The 15,318-nt window shown below is 37.7% G+C and overlaps 1 pseudogene; it reads left to right on the top strand.

Moving 5' to 3' along the window:
* Positions 1–1,811: 1,811 nt before the first annotated feature.
* LOC115431213 (probable G-protein coupled receptor 171) lies at positions 1,812–14,923 on the top strand (annotated as a pseudogene).
* The last annotated feature ends 395 nt before the right edge of the window (positions 14,924–15,318 follow it).

Genomic DNA, 15,318 nt, shown 5'->3' with positions numbered 1-15,318 from the left:
GTAGAGGAAAATAATTAAACTAGAACAACATTCTGCTGTAACTCACAATTAGAATGTAAAAATGCAGAGACTGAATTTCACTGCGAGGATAATAATGTGGAATGATCATAATAATAGTTTTAAGAAGAAGAATCACTGTAAATGCCCCCATATGTTCTATATTACAAAGGCCTTAATGGGTTGTGCTTTTATTTTGAATTTTCCTGTAAAAGAAGGATGTTTAATTTTGAAAAGCTCCCTATGCATGTAGTTAACGTAAATTGAAATGAGTCGTAAAAACAGGTGGAAAATTCCGGCAGAGAAAGAAGTAAAATTAAAATAAATAAATAAACAGAGAGACAAAGGTACAATAAGCAGAACAAATAAGGAGTTTAACTGCAGCTGAGAAATGACAACAAGGTCAGAATGCTTTATGTGTCTGTAATGAGTTCAAGTGGATTTAGCTAAGTGGCTAATTTCGGCTAATACCGGTGTTCATTAATGTTGTTTATTCTTTTCTTCTGCTGGTCTGTGATTGTCTTTGACTAAACCTGAAATAAACAACACAGATTATCAGGTCACATTCACTTTTAAAAGCCAGAAAAAATAAATGAATAACTCTGGTACAAGTCATACTTCAGTCACTTCCAATAATGTGCAATAACCCTGAAAATGTGAATTACACGCAATAAGTAGCGCAATAATCCTCTGTTCTTACAAAACAATGCAGTATTTTATTGAATATTTATGCACACATTTTTATAGACTTTCATATATATATATATATATATATATATATATATATATATATATATATATATATATATATATATACTTTTAATGGTGTAGATATTGTGTCTTCATATTTCTTGTCTATTTTTTAAATTTCATTCTACTTTAGTCCTATTCTTATTTTACTTTAGTTAAATTTTATATTCTATTTTCTTATTTGACTTTATAGTTGTTGTTTTTTTATATTCACTCTGTTCTTAATTTCTGACATATTGTTTTTTATTTATGTTTTTTGCACTGATTAGAGTAGCTCTCCTAATTCTATTCTATTCTATTCTATTCTATTCTATTCTATTCTACTCTGATGGTGTTTATCATATGTTTATGGTGATCCATTCAACATAGAAATGCACAAAGGTTTGTAATACGTGTAATTCCTGATCAATTTTATAAAATATTTTTGAAGAAAGGGAAACTTTGGAAAAAATACACAGGATAATAAAATGTTACCCCCCTTCCTTGAAAGGGCTAACGGGTCTGTGGGCGTCTCCACGCTGGACCACCGTCCAATCCTCAAAGACAGTACCCATGACCAATGAGCACTGGTGACGAAGTTATGTTAAATTGTTTGTGAAAAAAAAAAAGAAAATTCATGAAATAAATTTTTTCTAATTTAAAAAAAAAAACTAAATAATGGAGAAAAAAACACACACATGTATATGTGTGTGTGTGTGTATATATATATATATATATATATATATATATATATATATTTTTTTTTAAATTACAACTAAGGAGAATATGGTTCATGTGAGTGATTCTTGTTCAGTTTGTGTTGTTTTGTCAGAAATGTGTAAAACAGATTAAAAACAGGACAGGTGTAGTTATGATGACTCAATGACATCCTAGTTCAAAGGTTAATGAAAGTGATTCTGTTTTCTGTGGCATTATTCACTAATGGAAATATTAATGAGTTGAACTCAAACAGTCTGATAAACATCAGAACTCTGTGGATTCATGGGTCTTATCATTTGGAAACTGTATGTACTCATGACTCAGCTGCTGAAAATCCCTTTAACAGTCGTGTGTGTGTGTGTGGCAGGTGGGCGTGGCCTGTGGTCTGTCACTATGACGACAGCTACAGGAAAACGTCCTCCACATGTTTCAGACTGAGCACAAACCTACCCTGATGCTCTGAACTGATCAGACCCAGTCGGTGCCGAGGAGAACCTGCAGACCCGGCTAGTCCTCTGGACTCCAACACGTGGTTGGACGGCGGACGGCAGAGTCCCAGACGGGTCCACGGCGAAGGTAAGGGTTTATTTAACCTCTACATCAAACCACATGTTCACGTCAGAAAAACAGCAGCTTCCTCCGTCAACACACTTGGTTCCTGTTCATCTGGATCCGTTTCACACTCAATAGTCTCAGAAAAGAAGCAGCAGCAGAAAATATGAGGCTTTTATCTAACATTAGTACAACTCAGGCTCAGGTATCAGGCTGGACGGGGATTTAAAGGTATCTGAGTTGAACTGATGGAAATGAAATACAGTTCAGCAAAAAAACAGTCATCATCTGAAGATTATTACTGTTAATAATTATATAAAGAGAAGGGGTCGAGTTTATAAGTTATACTTCTTCTCACTCCATTTCGAATATGTATTATATGTCTTATTTGAAGTGTTTTGTTTGTTTATTTTCTTCTGTTTTGACATTCATATTCGAAATAAATACATCAATCAGTCAATCTGGATTGAACCAGTCAGTTAAATAGTTCAGATCCTCCTGTTGGTTAATTACTGAATTATTTCAACTGCAGCAGGTCCTTTAACCTGCACTAATGCAGTGAGGGGGGGGGGCACAGTGGTCCTCATGTCACACACTGCATTTATTAGATTTTTATTTAACCTTTATTTAACCAGATAAAATCCCATCGAGATGGAGGTCTTTTTTACAAGGGCGACCTGGCCCAGAGGTCAGAGGTCAACAGCACATACCATAATGAAAAACAGGCTCAAAGATTGATTTTAAAAATATGTAAAAAAAAACAAAAAACAGGCAAATATTTAGTAATAACAAAAGTTTGACAATGTTGTGAAAAAAGTGCAGAGTGGTTTAGGTCAGCAGCAATTTTTTAAAGTGCAAGATTTGATCGAGGTCAGAAAACTATGAAAAACACAGGCTCTGCCCAAAGTGCCTCCCAATATCTAGATCAGGGGTTTTCAATTAAAAATTACTGAGGTCCAGTTATTAAAATTTCCTCCAAGTAAAAGGTCTGAACTGAAGTCCAACTTGGGTCTTTGAGCCTTCCCCTATGTCCACATTTTCATATGGTTTCAACAATATTTATTGCCAATTTTCAATGCAGGAAATATTTAACAGTTACACTCTTTTTACAATCAGTAATAGTCCCAGGCTAAAACAATTAAGGCCTTTAATTCAGATTAAAGAAAACAGAATCCCCAGAAACTAAATTTAAAAAACAGTGCATAGAGAGGTGAATAAGCTCTTCTTCCCTTTTCCTCAAACAGGTTCATAACAGACAGGTAAGGGTTTGACTTCTTCTGACTTCTGCATTTGTAGGATAGGGACAGAATTCCCTCCACTGCTCCACCTACTGTTTCAGGTCTGGAACACCCACTCGTACTCGGGCACGGGCTGAGGTACGTGTTTGTGAATGCAACATCTGCGGGAAAGGTGTGAACGTATCCAAGAACAATACGGACTCTGATACGCAGTGTGAAAGCGCCCGAAAAAACAACAGTTTCCTGCATCAACTTTCCTTGTTTTGAAGCAGAGACACTGTCATCACTGTCTCTTCCTCTTTGCTCTGATGTGCGCACCGCGCAGAGTTAACGAGCGATTTGATTGGCTCATCTGAGTGAAGCTATTGTCGTATTAACTAGAGTAGCAGCACCTGCTGTCTACAGCCACCACCGTTGGAAAAAATAAAAATACTTCATGAAATTGATTGATTCTCGGGAATTTATCAGAGATTGGTTACGTGTCCGAACAGAACCATCACTGGTCCGAGTCTGGACCGAGGTCCAGTATTTGGTGATGCCTGATCTATATTATAAAAGCCAAGTGGCCTGTGTGTGTGTGCGTGTGTGTGTGTGTCCGTACATAGCTTCCTGCTGCAGTTTGTCCTACTTCTGTATTTTTGGTCAATAAACAGACTAGTGAAAACAGTAACAGTTTATTGGACCAATATTTTGTCAGATATTAGTAGTTTTTAGTCCAGTATCCTTATAATCCTGTTTCTATGTCCAGAACACTTTGGCGGTGACTGTTGGACAACGTGCATAACATGCAAACGTGGTACAACATGCACGAATACACAATAGCATAAAAACGACCGCATGTAGAATCTGTGGATGTAAATGGGTCAACGCACCAGTAAAACTCTATTCTGACATTACTCCTTCTTGTTTTGGATCCCAGACCCGTTAGAACAGAAATACTGGATTCAACAGGTCCACAGACTTTAGTCCATTTATGTCTGAGTTCATTATGACCAGAGGATAAACATATGATGACCGAACATCTCTGATATTCACAATCAGATTTTTAAAGACGTAACTGGTTTCAGAGTTCCATATCTAAGCATTTGCTCTGAAATATCTTCATGCAAAGTTTGATCAAAACAACCTGAAATGTCAAAGTGAACCTGGTCGTCGTACGTGTCTGTAAGTGCATGTGTTTGACTGAGTTTATTCTAGTTTCCTGTTTCTCAGTTAACGACCACAGAGTCAGTTTCACTTCCTGTGTCACAGATGATCTGTCTCGCACCTCATGAGATGAAATATTATCATTAATGGCAGATTCTCACTGAGAATAGTAGAGATATGAGACAAAAAACATGAACAAAAACAGACTGACAGAAGGAACAAGGAAATAAATGAAACAGTTCAGAAATATTAATAAATAGAAGATGATAAAACTATATGAACTCCAACAGGAACGGAAACCAGAATACCTGGATCACATTTAACATTTGACCTAGAACCGAAAACAAATATTAATATGAACCAATGTTGGTGTTAATCACTGACAGATGACAGGAGGGAAAAATAAATAAAACAATTTTTATTTATAGAGTGTTTTTAAAAAAATGTTTGTGTTTTTTTGCATCAAAAAATGTAGTGACATCATGATCAAATAGAAGATTTAAAGGGTTTAAAACATGTAAAATGCACAAGTATTTGATATTTATAATTAGGTTTGACCTTGATTTACATGAATAAAGTCAGAGCAGAAAAAGAAATCAATATTTAATATTTAATAGTCTGATTTATAGGTGTGCATTGTAAGCACAGCTGGTGACAGATGGTAGTATTTTAGAACATTTGACCTGGAACCTAAACTAATAATAATATGAACCAATGTTGGTGTTAATCACTGACAGATGACAGGAGGAACAAATAAAAAATAAATTTCCGTACTTTCTGGACTATAAGCTGGTACTTTTTTCTCGTTTTGAACCCTGTGGCTCATACAGCAATGCAGCTCGAGTATAGATTTATACGGGCTAACGGCCTCCAGGGGGCGCTCTAGCAGGAAGTGCAAAAGTGAGACAGACAGGTGGAAGAGGTGATGAAGAGGAGAAGTTTTAATCTTAACTTTTAATAATCATTTTGCGTGTCATGCACAAACCCTCATCATGCAAAACACACGAAGAAATCATATTTTGCAGCTTTTAAGTTAAAAGCAATCGATGTGTCTGTAAAGAAGGAAATAGAGCTGCTGCACATAAGTGCCATTGAGCAACAACGGAGGAGAGGCGTAGAAGGAGTGTGATGGAGCCTTTGAGGATGTTCAACTGAAGAACACTGAAGAGGACGACTGCAGTGGTTTAATGAGCAGAAGGAAGATGAACATACAGATCAATGACTGTTCTGGGTTTTTGAACCAGTCGTGTTCCTGCTGTTTTACTGCCGTGTTACAGACACTGTTTGGAAAAAAGCAGTGAAGGTAGGGCTGCTCGATTATAGAAAAAAAAAAAAATCACGATTATTTTAGCAATAATTGAAATCATGATTATTAAAAACGATTATTTGTTAACCTTAAAGTTGTTTATTTTTTTCTTGCAAAACAATGTAAAATATACTCTTTAAATATAAATAAAGCTTTTAACCATTAAAACAAAGTATGTTCACTTTTGTACGAAACAAAAAAATCTTTGAATGCAAATAAGTGTACTGTAAATTCAAGTATGTTTCCTTTTGTAAACAAATAGTGCACTGGAATTTAACTGCTCTAGACTTGCCATAGAACTGGAGCAATAAAAAAAAAAAAAAAACTCACGTAAAGTGCAAATTATAAATTCAAGTATGTTCAATGTAGTATGAAACATAGTAAATTCAGTGGCGTGCCGTGAGGTTTCAGTTAGGTTAATACGGGAGTTGCAGCGTAAGAGATTAGGAGACTGAAGATTGCATTACGGACGAAGTTGTAGACGGAGTTTTTTTTATGTGTTTTAGTTTTTCATAAGATTATGATAAAGGTCGAGGTGGTTAAACTTTAGATGGTTAAAAAGGTTTGTTGTGTTACCGGTCGGTGCGGACACAACTACGAAACACTTTTTGCACGTAATGGGTTTTTGCTCTTCATCAAACCCAAAGTGATTCCATACAATTGAATGTGACTTGCCTTTTTTGTTTACCAAGCACTTCTGCTGGGATTCTCCTGCTATTTTTCCAGACCGCTAGGTCCAACTTTCCTCTTGGGGTGGACCTGCCGGCTAGCTGGCAGCTGTAGCTTAGAGGGGGGCGGGGCAGAGCAGCTCATGGTAGCTTGGCGTGCGCGTGAATTAAAACAACTCAAAATTAATAATCGTTTTTTCTCGATTACATAATTTTTGTAATCGTTGCGTCTAATAATCGAAATCGTAATTGAATTTCGATTAATTGCACAGCCCTAAGTGAAGGTATGGAAATAAATATCTAAATAATCTGTCTGTTTACCATCTTTCTGTGTAAATATCTCATGTTACAATGTGGACACCTACGGCCTATAGTCAGGTGCGACTTAAAGTCAGCTGCGGTTTATAGTCAGGTGCGGCTTATATTCCGGTGCGCCTTATTGCCCGGAAAGTACGGTATACAATTTATATGTAATATATTGGGGAAAAAAGGTTTTTGTCTTTTTGTATCAAACTATGTTTGTTTCCATTATAAACATGTCATTTAAAGAGTTAAAATATGACAGTTATTGAGTATTTGGTATTTTTGTTTATGGCTCCAGTTGATGAAATATAAAAGTTCAAACAATTTATCATCTTCATTAGTAATTTCATCACACATCTTCATCTGATGAAACTACAGGTCAGATTCATTTCAGATTTTAAGGGGTTTTTTTTTGGGGGGGGGGGGGGGATTTTTGAATTTTTGACTCATTCTTTAATATTCTAACTGTTCCTTTCCTTCTACTGGTCCATCTGTTGATGCTTTTAGAACATGTAAATGGTTCCAGATATCAGTCTAGTTCCTATTGGTCACTGATAGAAGTCAGATATGGACTGTGATTGGATGAGTTGAGTTCTCCTCCAGTGAAAGTCCCGCCCACTTCTATAGTTAGATTGATGTGCATCCAGACACACAGGACTGGAACATAGAACAGAACCTGACATAGAACACAGTCACCTGGTTCTGATCCACATAGAACAGACATATAGGGACACTGGTTCTATTTGATCTGTTTTTGCAGGTTTTGAACTGGACCACGACTGAGACGAGACCAACGGATCCAGTCAGACCTCCAGTGGTACGTCTGTCAGCCCACCCACAGTGTTCTGTCTCATTTCCCGAAACGCTGAATTAAACCAGGGACGTCAAAGTTTTTTAGTTCAGGTTCCACATTCAGTCCAATATGATCTGAAGTGGATCAGAACCAGTCAAAAAAAACAGAATAAACTATAAATAATGACAAATACAAGTGTTTGTCTATGTTTTAGTTCAATAAAAAACATTAAATTATGCAAATATTTACAGTTACAACCTACCAAAACAAAAAACGTGAATGACCTGAAACAACTGAAATCTCAGAAGAAAAATTAGTGCAATTTTTATAATATTCTGCCTCAACTTATCATTTATAGATGTGTGTTATACACAGTGTTACATGAACACTTGGTAACGGGCAGAATATTGTCTAAATCTTCAGACTGATCTCATTAAATCACGTTGTATGTGGCACCAGTTTATTACATTTGGTGTGCTATATGTACGCATTTTCATCCTTTCATGTGTTATTTAATGCCATTTGATGGTGTGTCAATGCGCTAGCCGCGAATCACTAATTGCGCTAACCCTAACCCCCAACAACTAATCACGCTAGCTACTAATCACGCTAAACCTAAGTGCTAATTACGCTAGCCGCTAATTGCGCTAACCCAAACCCTAAACCTAACCCTAAGCCTAGCTGCTAATCGTGCTAGCCGCTAATCGAGCTAACTCTAAACCTAAACTTAACCCTAACCCTAACTGCTAATCGCACAAGCCGGTAATTGTGGTAATCACACTAATGGCGTGTTATTTTACGTGGTGTAAATATACATGCTGAAAGGTTATAATGCATACAGATAACACGCCACTTTTAATTGGCGTGTTATCTGTACGCAGTTCATGATGTCACGTTGGAATCTTGTACAATTTCTACAATATTACATCTCAGTTTATTATTAACACAACGTACAGATACAGCAGATGTAAAAATACACAAAATATTTAATAACAGGCAGAATATTGGTCCAATTACACTGATTTATATTCAGACATTTCATTTTGTTCATATTTTTTCAGGTTATTCACATTTTATTGTTAATGAATAGTTTGTAAATGTAAATATTTTCAGAGTGTAATGTTATTTATTTCACAGTCATTATTTACAGGTTTTATGATCATATTTTACATTAGATCATCTTGGTCTGATTGTGGTAAATCCATCCCATGGACCGGATCGGACCCTTTGGCAGTCCGGTTTTGGCCCACAGCCGGTGTGTCGGACACCCCTGAAAGTTAAACAAGGTGACAAATGCAGCCAACCTTTGACTGTTGTGTGTTTCAGGTTTTGACGATGACTCCTGGGTCCAACTTCAGCGCTGAAGGAGCTGAGAATGAGGGGAAGCGGTGCGTCGTCAACGACCAGATGGAACCTTCATCGTCATCTACATCCTCATTTTCATCATCAGTCTGTGTGGAAGTCTGATGTCTGTGTGGACTTTATTCCACAGCCCCAGAGACAAGGTAGAGCTGGACAGATCTGAGATAGATAGATTAAAAAAGTTAACAAAATGAGAAAAAATGGACAAACATAAGCATCAGAGCGAGTAAAGACAAAAAATAAGCAACAAATTGGTACAATTTGGTAAAAGAAAAATAGATAGAAAAAGGTAAAGTGTGTTTAATATACCGTACTTTCCGGACTATAAGCTGCTACTTTTTTCTGGTTTTGAACCCCGCGGCTCATACAGCGATGCAGCTCGAGTATAGATTTATACGGGCTAACAGCCTCCAGGGGGCGCACTAGCAGGAAGCGCAAAAGTGAGACAGACAGGAGGAAGAGGTGATGAAGAGGAGAAGTTTTAATCTTAACTTTGAACAATCATTTTGCGTGTCATGCACAAACCCTCATCATGGAAAACACACAAAAAAATTTCATATTTTGCAGCTTTTAAGTTAAAAGCAATCGATGTGTCTGTAAAGAAGGAAATAGAGCTGCAGCACGGAAGTGCCATTGAGCAACAACGGAGGACAGATGTAGAAGGAGTGTCACAACGTGGACACCTGCGGCTTATAGTCAGGTGCGACTTATAGCCCAGAAAGTACGGTACTCACCTGGACACCGGCGGGTTAAAGTGTGTTTAATATACTCACTGGACCACCGGAGGGTAAAGTGTGTTTAATATACTCACCTGGACACCGGAGGGTTAAAGTGGTTTTAATATACTCACCTGGACACCGGAGGTGAAAGTGTGTTTAATATACTCACCTGGACACAGGAGGGTAAAGGTGTTTAATCTACTCACCTGGACACCGGAGGGTTAAAGTGCGTTAATTATACTCACCTGGACAGCAGATGGTTAATGGTTTCTCTGATGTCGTTGTCTGTGTGCGTGTGCAGCGCAGTGGGAGTGTTACCTGATGAACCTGCTGGCGGCTCCGACTTGCTGCTGCTGCTCGCTCTGCCCTTTAAAATCCTGAAGGACCTCAGGGTGGTCCTGGTCCCTCATGGTTTTCCACTGTCAGGCCAGCGCCGTCACCATCTACATCAGCCTCTACGCCTCCATCGTCTTCCTCGCCTCATCATCACTAACTGCTACCTGCAGGTAAGGCCTGTGGCCGAACCTAAAACTATTATTATAATTTTTTCATACTTTTGGCTCAAACATGTCAAGAATGTTTTTTTGTACCCAAAGGTGAAGGTTGCTTCACTTTAACCCATAAAGTGTCAGGACTCAAAAGAATTTTTCTGTCTATTTAACCTTTTTTAAGTGATTTGTCTCCATTTTTTCTAAAATTATTCTTTGTATTGTACATGTTTTAGTGGAATCCTGTATTTTCTTTCATGTAATTCACTGATCATATAGATGTACATTAAAGCTCAGAGTAAATTCAAAGGTTGTAGTTCCAGTCCATGAACCTTCACTAGATTCTGAAGGACCGGGGCAGATTAGAGTTACCCTGGCAACACACACACACTGAAATCTGATTGGACCAAATATCTTCATCCACCAAATGGGACCAGAAGAGATAATGTGTGTTAATGTGTGTGACTGTGTGTTCATGTGCATGTGTGAATGTGTGTGATTGTGTGTTAATGTGTGTGACCGTGTGTGTTCCCGGACTGTGATGGCGTGTGTGGCTCTGCGGCTTGCAGGAGGTGGGCTTTGCTCGTCTTCTGTCCGTGGTCGTCTGGCTGCTGCTGCTTGCCTCATCATGGGTGCCCAACATGGCTCTGCCCATACAGGAAGTCAAGGTATGATGGGATGTCAGAGGTCACATGGGCTCAGATACTGGGGGTTTGGCCTAAAACAATGGACAATCTGTTGAGACCCGCAGTGCAGAATTTAACAGGTTGACTAAAAAAAAACAACAACACAAAACAATGTCCACTGCAAAGAACATTCCATTAAAAAAAATTTTTTTTTAAAAAGAATACATTTTCCATCAGATTAGTTTATTCCAGTTGAGAAGCCGATGCCATTTTTAGCATCAAGTTCTGCTATTATTGGTTATTGATATACATGGAAGTATTTAAAAGGAAACATCGTCTAGTTTTCTGTTAAATGTAATACACTATATGACAAAAGTATGTGGAACATTCATGTTGGTTTTGTAGGGTTATGGAAATGGATAGTTTGTAAATGTGAATATTTTCATAACTTAATGTTTTTATGGCACTAAAACAAAGAAACCTTGTATTTGTCATTATGTATAGTTTATTCTTTTCTTATTTCCCTGGTTCTGATCCACTTTACCTCAGATTGGTCTGCAATGTGGAACCTGAACCAACATGATTCATATTTTCAGTGTTGTTTTTTGCGTTTCATAAATGCATCCCATGGGAGGGTTTGGACTTGATGGCTGTATGTTTGATCCACTTGAAGCAGGCGGTAGGTAAGCAAATAAACAGATGTGGTGTGTAGGGCTGGTATTGACAAGAATCTGGCGATACGATACAAATCACAAAACAAATATAATATATCATGATACTGTTAAAAAGGCAATTTTTTTGTTTTTCTTTTTTGGAATTACACCAGAAATCTGCACAAATACTAAACACATTTTTATTTGATCCCAACAGGATCTAATGCTATATCACAAAATGTTCCTGTGTTCAAACTGAAATCTGTTTTACAGACATTACAGTTTCAGATCCTGTTCAAATGTTCATATTCTATTAGTTCAGAACGAACATCAGAACAGCATTTTAGTTCAGCCCCAACAAAGGAACTACCATCTGCCTCTCAGACAGTAAAAAGTGCTTTGAGGATGATTCAAATAAATATTTTTTTGGAAAGCAGTGTTAAATAATAATAACTAAGATCTAAACAATAAAGATAAACCAAAAAACAAAATGAACCTCCACAATATCTGCATTTGAATAATACCAAAAAATATTGATACAGTACTTTTTTTTGTCACTTAAGTTTTTATTGAAATTTTTTTCACATATTTGACAAAACAATAAAAAAACGAAAAACGACAAACCAACATTGCTTGGGTATATTATACCTATTTCAACACATTTCTATCCAAACTTTCCATCATTCTTGGCTCAGTAAACAGTCCATTTATTCCACTTTTTGGTCATTTGAGTTTCCTGTAGTCGCAGTTTGAGAGTCACCCTTTCCATTGTATATATTCCTTCAATAATTTCAATCCACTGGTCCTGTGTTGGTGCGTCTGTCCTTCCCCAGTTCCTTGTAATAGCTTTTTAGCAGTCACTAAAGTACCTTAGCCAAGTATATGTCGTTTCCTGCTACATTTCCATCAGATAAGTTACACAAATACAGACATCACAGCACATTGGAATCTCATCCCCCATTATTTGTTTTAGTTCTCTACACACCATTTCCCAAACACAGTTATTTTATCACATTTCCAAAAAACGTGTGTGATCTACATCAAATTCTCCACATTCCCTCCAACATTTCTGCAGTCTGTTTAACTGCTTACTTTTCTTCTTAGGTGTAATAAAGACACGCACCAGAATTTTTCCAGGAGAACTCCCTCCAGATCCGCCAACTAGTGGATGTTTGGTGAATCTAACACATATTAAACCAGTCGCATCTATAATTTCCACACTGAGCTCTCTCTCCCATTTTTCTTTTATATAATTGGTTGAATTTTTGTCTTGTGAGTTGAATCCACGATAAATTGTTGAAATTATTCTTGATTTACTTTCCTTATATGCTTTGATAATGATTTTGATCACATTGTTCACTTCCCTGGAGGGGTCAACCTGGATTTCCTTTCGGTAATAATCTCTTGTTTGTAGAAATCTAATAAAGTCATGTGTCCCCAGATCATATTTTTCTTGCAAATTCTGCAGACTCTCCAGCTGCCCTTTCTTTCTAAAGCACACCACACTGTCACTCCTTTGGCGGTCCACTTTAAATCCTTGATCATATTAGCAAGCTTGAATTTGCTATGATGAGCTACCCATTTTAAACTTTTGGAATCATTGTAACTAGGGCTGGGCAAGTTAAGAGTTATTACCGCGTTAACGCATTCATTAAATAACGCCGGCAATTTTTTATCTCCCGTTAATGCCGTTCTGCCTTTCAAGCAAGTCTTAGTTCATTTATACATACGGACTCTTATTTTGAAACTCATGCTTTTATTTTGGCGCTCCACACGCACTAGAACCAAACGCTGGTGTCGGTGTAGCTGAGAGGAGAAAAGCCAGCAAACTTTCCGAGAAATGCTGAATCAAACTTTGTGTAACTCCTGCAGAAGCAACGCCTGTATGTATCAATCATTCTGTTATTTGCTAAATAATTTCACATGCAAACCTTAGAAACATGTTTATGATGTTATTTTGGATGTGTTTATTACAATGTGTTATTAACATGTTTAAGCTAATTGTCTATGCTAGCAGTCGGAGATGGGTTACTAATTCTTTATGCAGGCTCATGCTAAGTTTATGTAAATTCATTGGTTGTGTTTAGGTAGAATATGCCAGCCTTTGAACTAACCTTTACTTATTTACAATGTGATTAGTTGATGCTAACTTGAAGGGAAAATCCATAGACACGCTAACGATTAGCATTTACAGATTAATTTAAAATTTACGTCTTTTATCCAGCAACAAAGGTTCACATCAGAGATATTTGATACTATTCATTCTGACAACACTGAACATAAAATACTCACAGGCAAACGTTTTGGGGCCATACAAACAGAGTGAAAGAAACGGTCTTCTTATGTCCGAACTGACTGTGGTAACACCGAAAGGACAAAACATACGTTAGTGACACTTATTCTGACCACTAGAGGGCCCCCTTTGCATGCTTTTAACAACTGAACATCACATATTATTGGGCTTATGAGTATTAGTACTTATGTGTGGGCTTAAGACTCCTGTCAATCACTCACAACTGGAAATAAACTGGTGTGGACATAAACATGGAGAAAAATAGCGGTCTTTTCCATAGACATTTTCATTTTAAATGTCTTCAGATGGTGGATTGATGAGGCCAAAGTTGTTTGGAAGCACTGCAATGTGGAATTATTTTTATCACTGGAGTACTTCAAGTCTGAAATATCACTTAAAGGCAATACATGCTGTTGATGCCGGCAACCCCCCCCCATAACTATGCGATTAATCGCAGAAATCCACGTGATTAATTGTGATTACAAATTTAATCACTGCCCAGCACTAATTGTAACATTTATAGGTTTTTAATATTTTAAACCATAATCTATTGTATGACCTGTTATTGGGGTGTGCTTTTTCTAAATTTTTTGTATAGCTCTTTGTCGCCAATCATATTTTGAATCGGTTGTTGTTCTATTTCGATACAGTACTTTTTAATATCGATACAGTATTGTGAAATGAAATATCACGATATATTACAGAACTGATATTTTCTAACAGCCCTAGTGTGTGTGTGTGTGTGTGTGTGTGTGCAGGTGAGTCAGTATCTCAGCTGTTCGTCCCTGAAGAAGGACCTGGGTTTACACTGGCATGCCCTCACCGTCTTCCTCTGCACCGCCCTGTTCCTGAACGCCTTGGCGGCGGTGCTCATCTCCAGCGTCTGTCCCTGAAAAGGCTTCTGGGTAGTCGCGGCAACCCCGGACTGTGGGCGGATGCCCGGCGCGTGGCGGTGAGCGTGACGGTGGCGTTGGCGGCCTACATGCTCAGCTTCGTGCCGTACCACGCGGTCCGAACCCCGTACACACTGGCCCAGACCAAAGTCATCAGCGACTGTCAGACCAAGAGGAGGGTTCCTGGGAAAAGAGTCGACGCTGATGCTGGCGCTGGTTCACGTCTGCCTCCACCCACTGGTCTACTACTACTCCACCCACCATTCAGACGGACCGCACAAAGACTGATGACCTGGAGGAGGGGGGAGGAGAAGGATGGAGGAGGAGCAGGAGGAGGAGGACCAGGAGGAGAAGCTCCGACACAGGTGGAAAACCATGAAGAAGAAAGATTTAACCCATAAAGACCCAAACATCCACCGTCAACCACTAACTCTATCAATGCATGTCAATAGTTGGTGTAAATACACTTTTACCTCAATTATTCAGAGGATAAAATGTACAAAATGTATAAATGGGAATAAAATGAGCAAAATACTTGAAAAATAAGAGAAAAATGGACCAGAAACCCTTGAAATATGGCATAAATGTGAACAAACCCTTCAAAAGTGAGAGAAACAGGAAATACCGAAGGCTAATGATGTTCATTTTGTCTTCTGTTAATGTAATTATTATGTAATTATTTATTATTTATAGTTATTATGTAATTATTATATCTTTTTTCTTTTGTTCAGACAGGGTATAGTTTTTAGATGTTACCTGCTTGAGGGAACATTTAAAAACTATACCTTGTCTGAACAAAAGAAAAAAGAGAAGTATCAGGAAATACTTGAAA

Source organism: Sphaeramia orbicularis, chromosome 13 (genome assembly GCF_902148855.1).
Source record: "Sphaeramia orbicularis chromosome 13, fSphaOr1.1, whole genome shotgun sequence".
Classification (NCBI taxonomy): Eukaryota; Metazoa; Chordata; class Actinopteri; order Kurtiformes; family Apogonidae; genus Sphaeramia; species Sphaeramia orbicularis.
The sequence above is the reverse complement of the archived record's forward strand: the minus strand, read 5'-3'. Positions and strand labels throughout refer to the sequence as shown.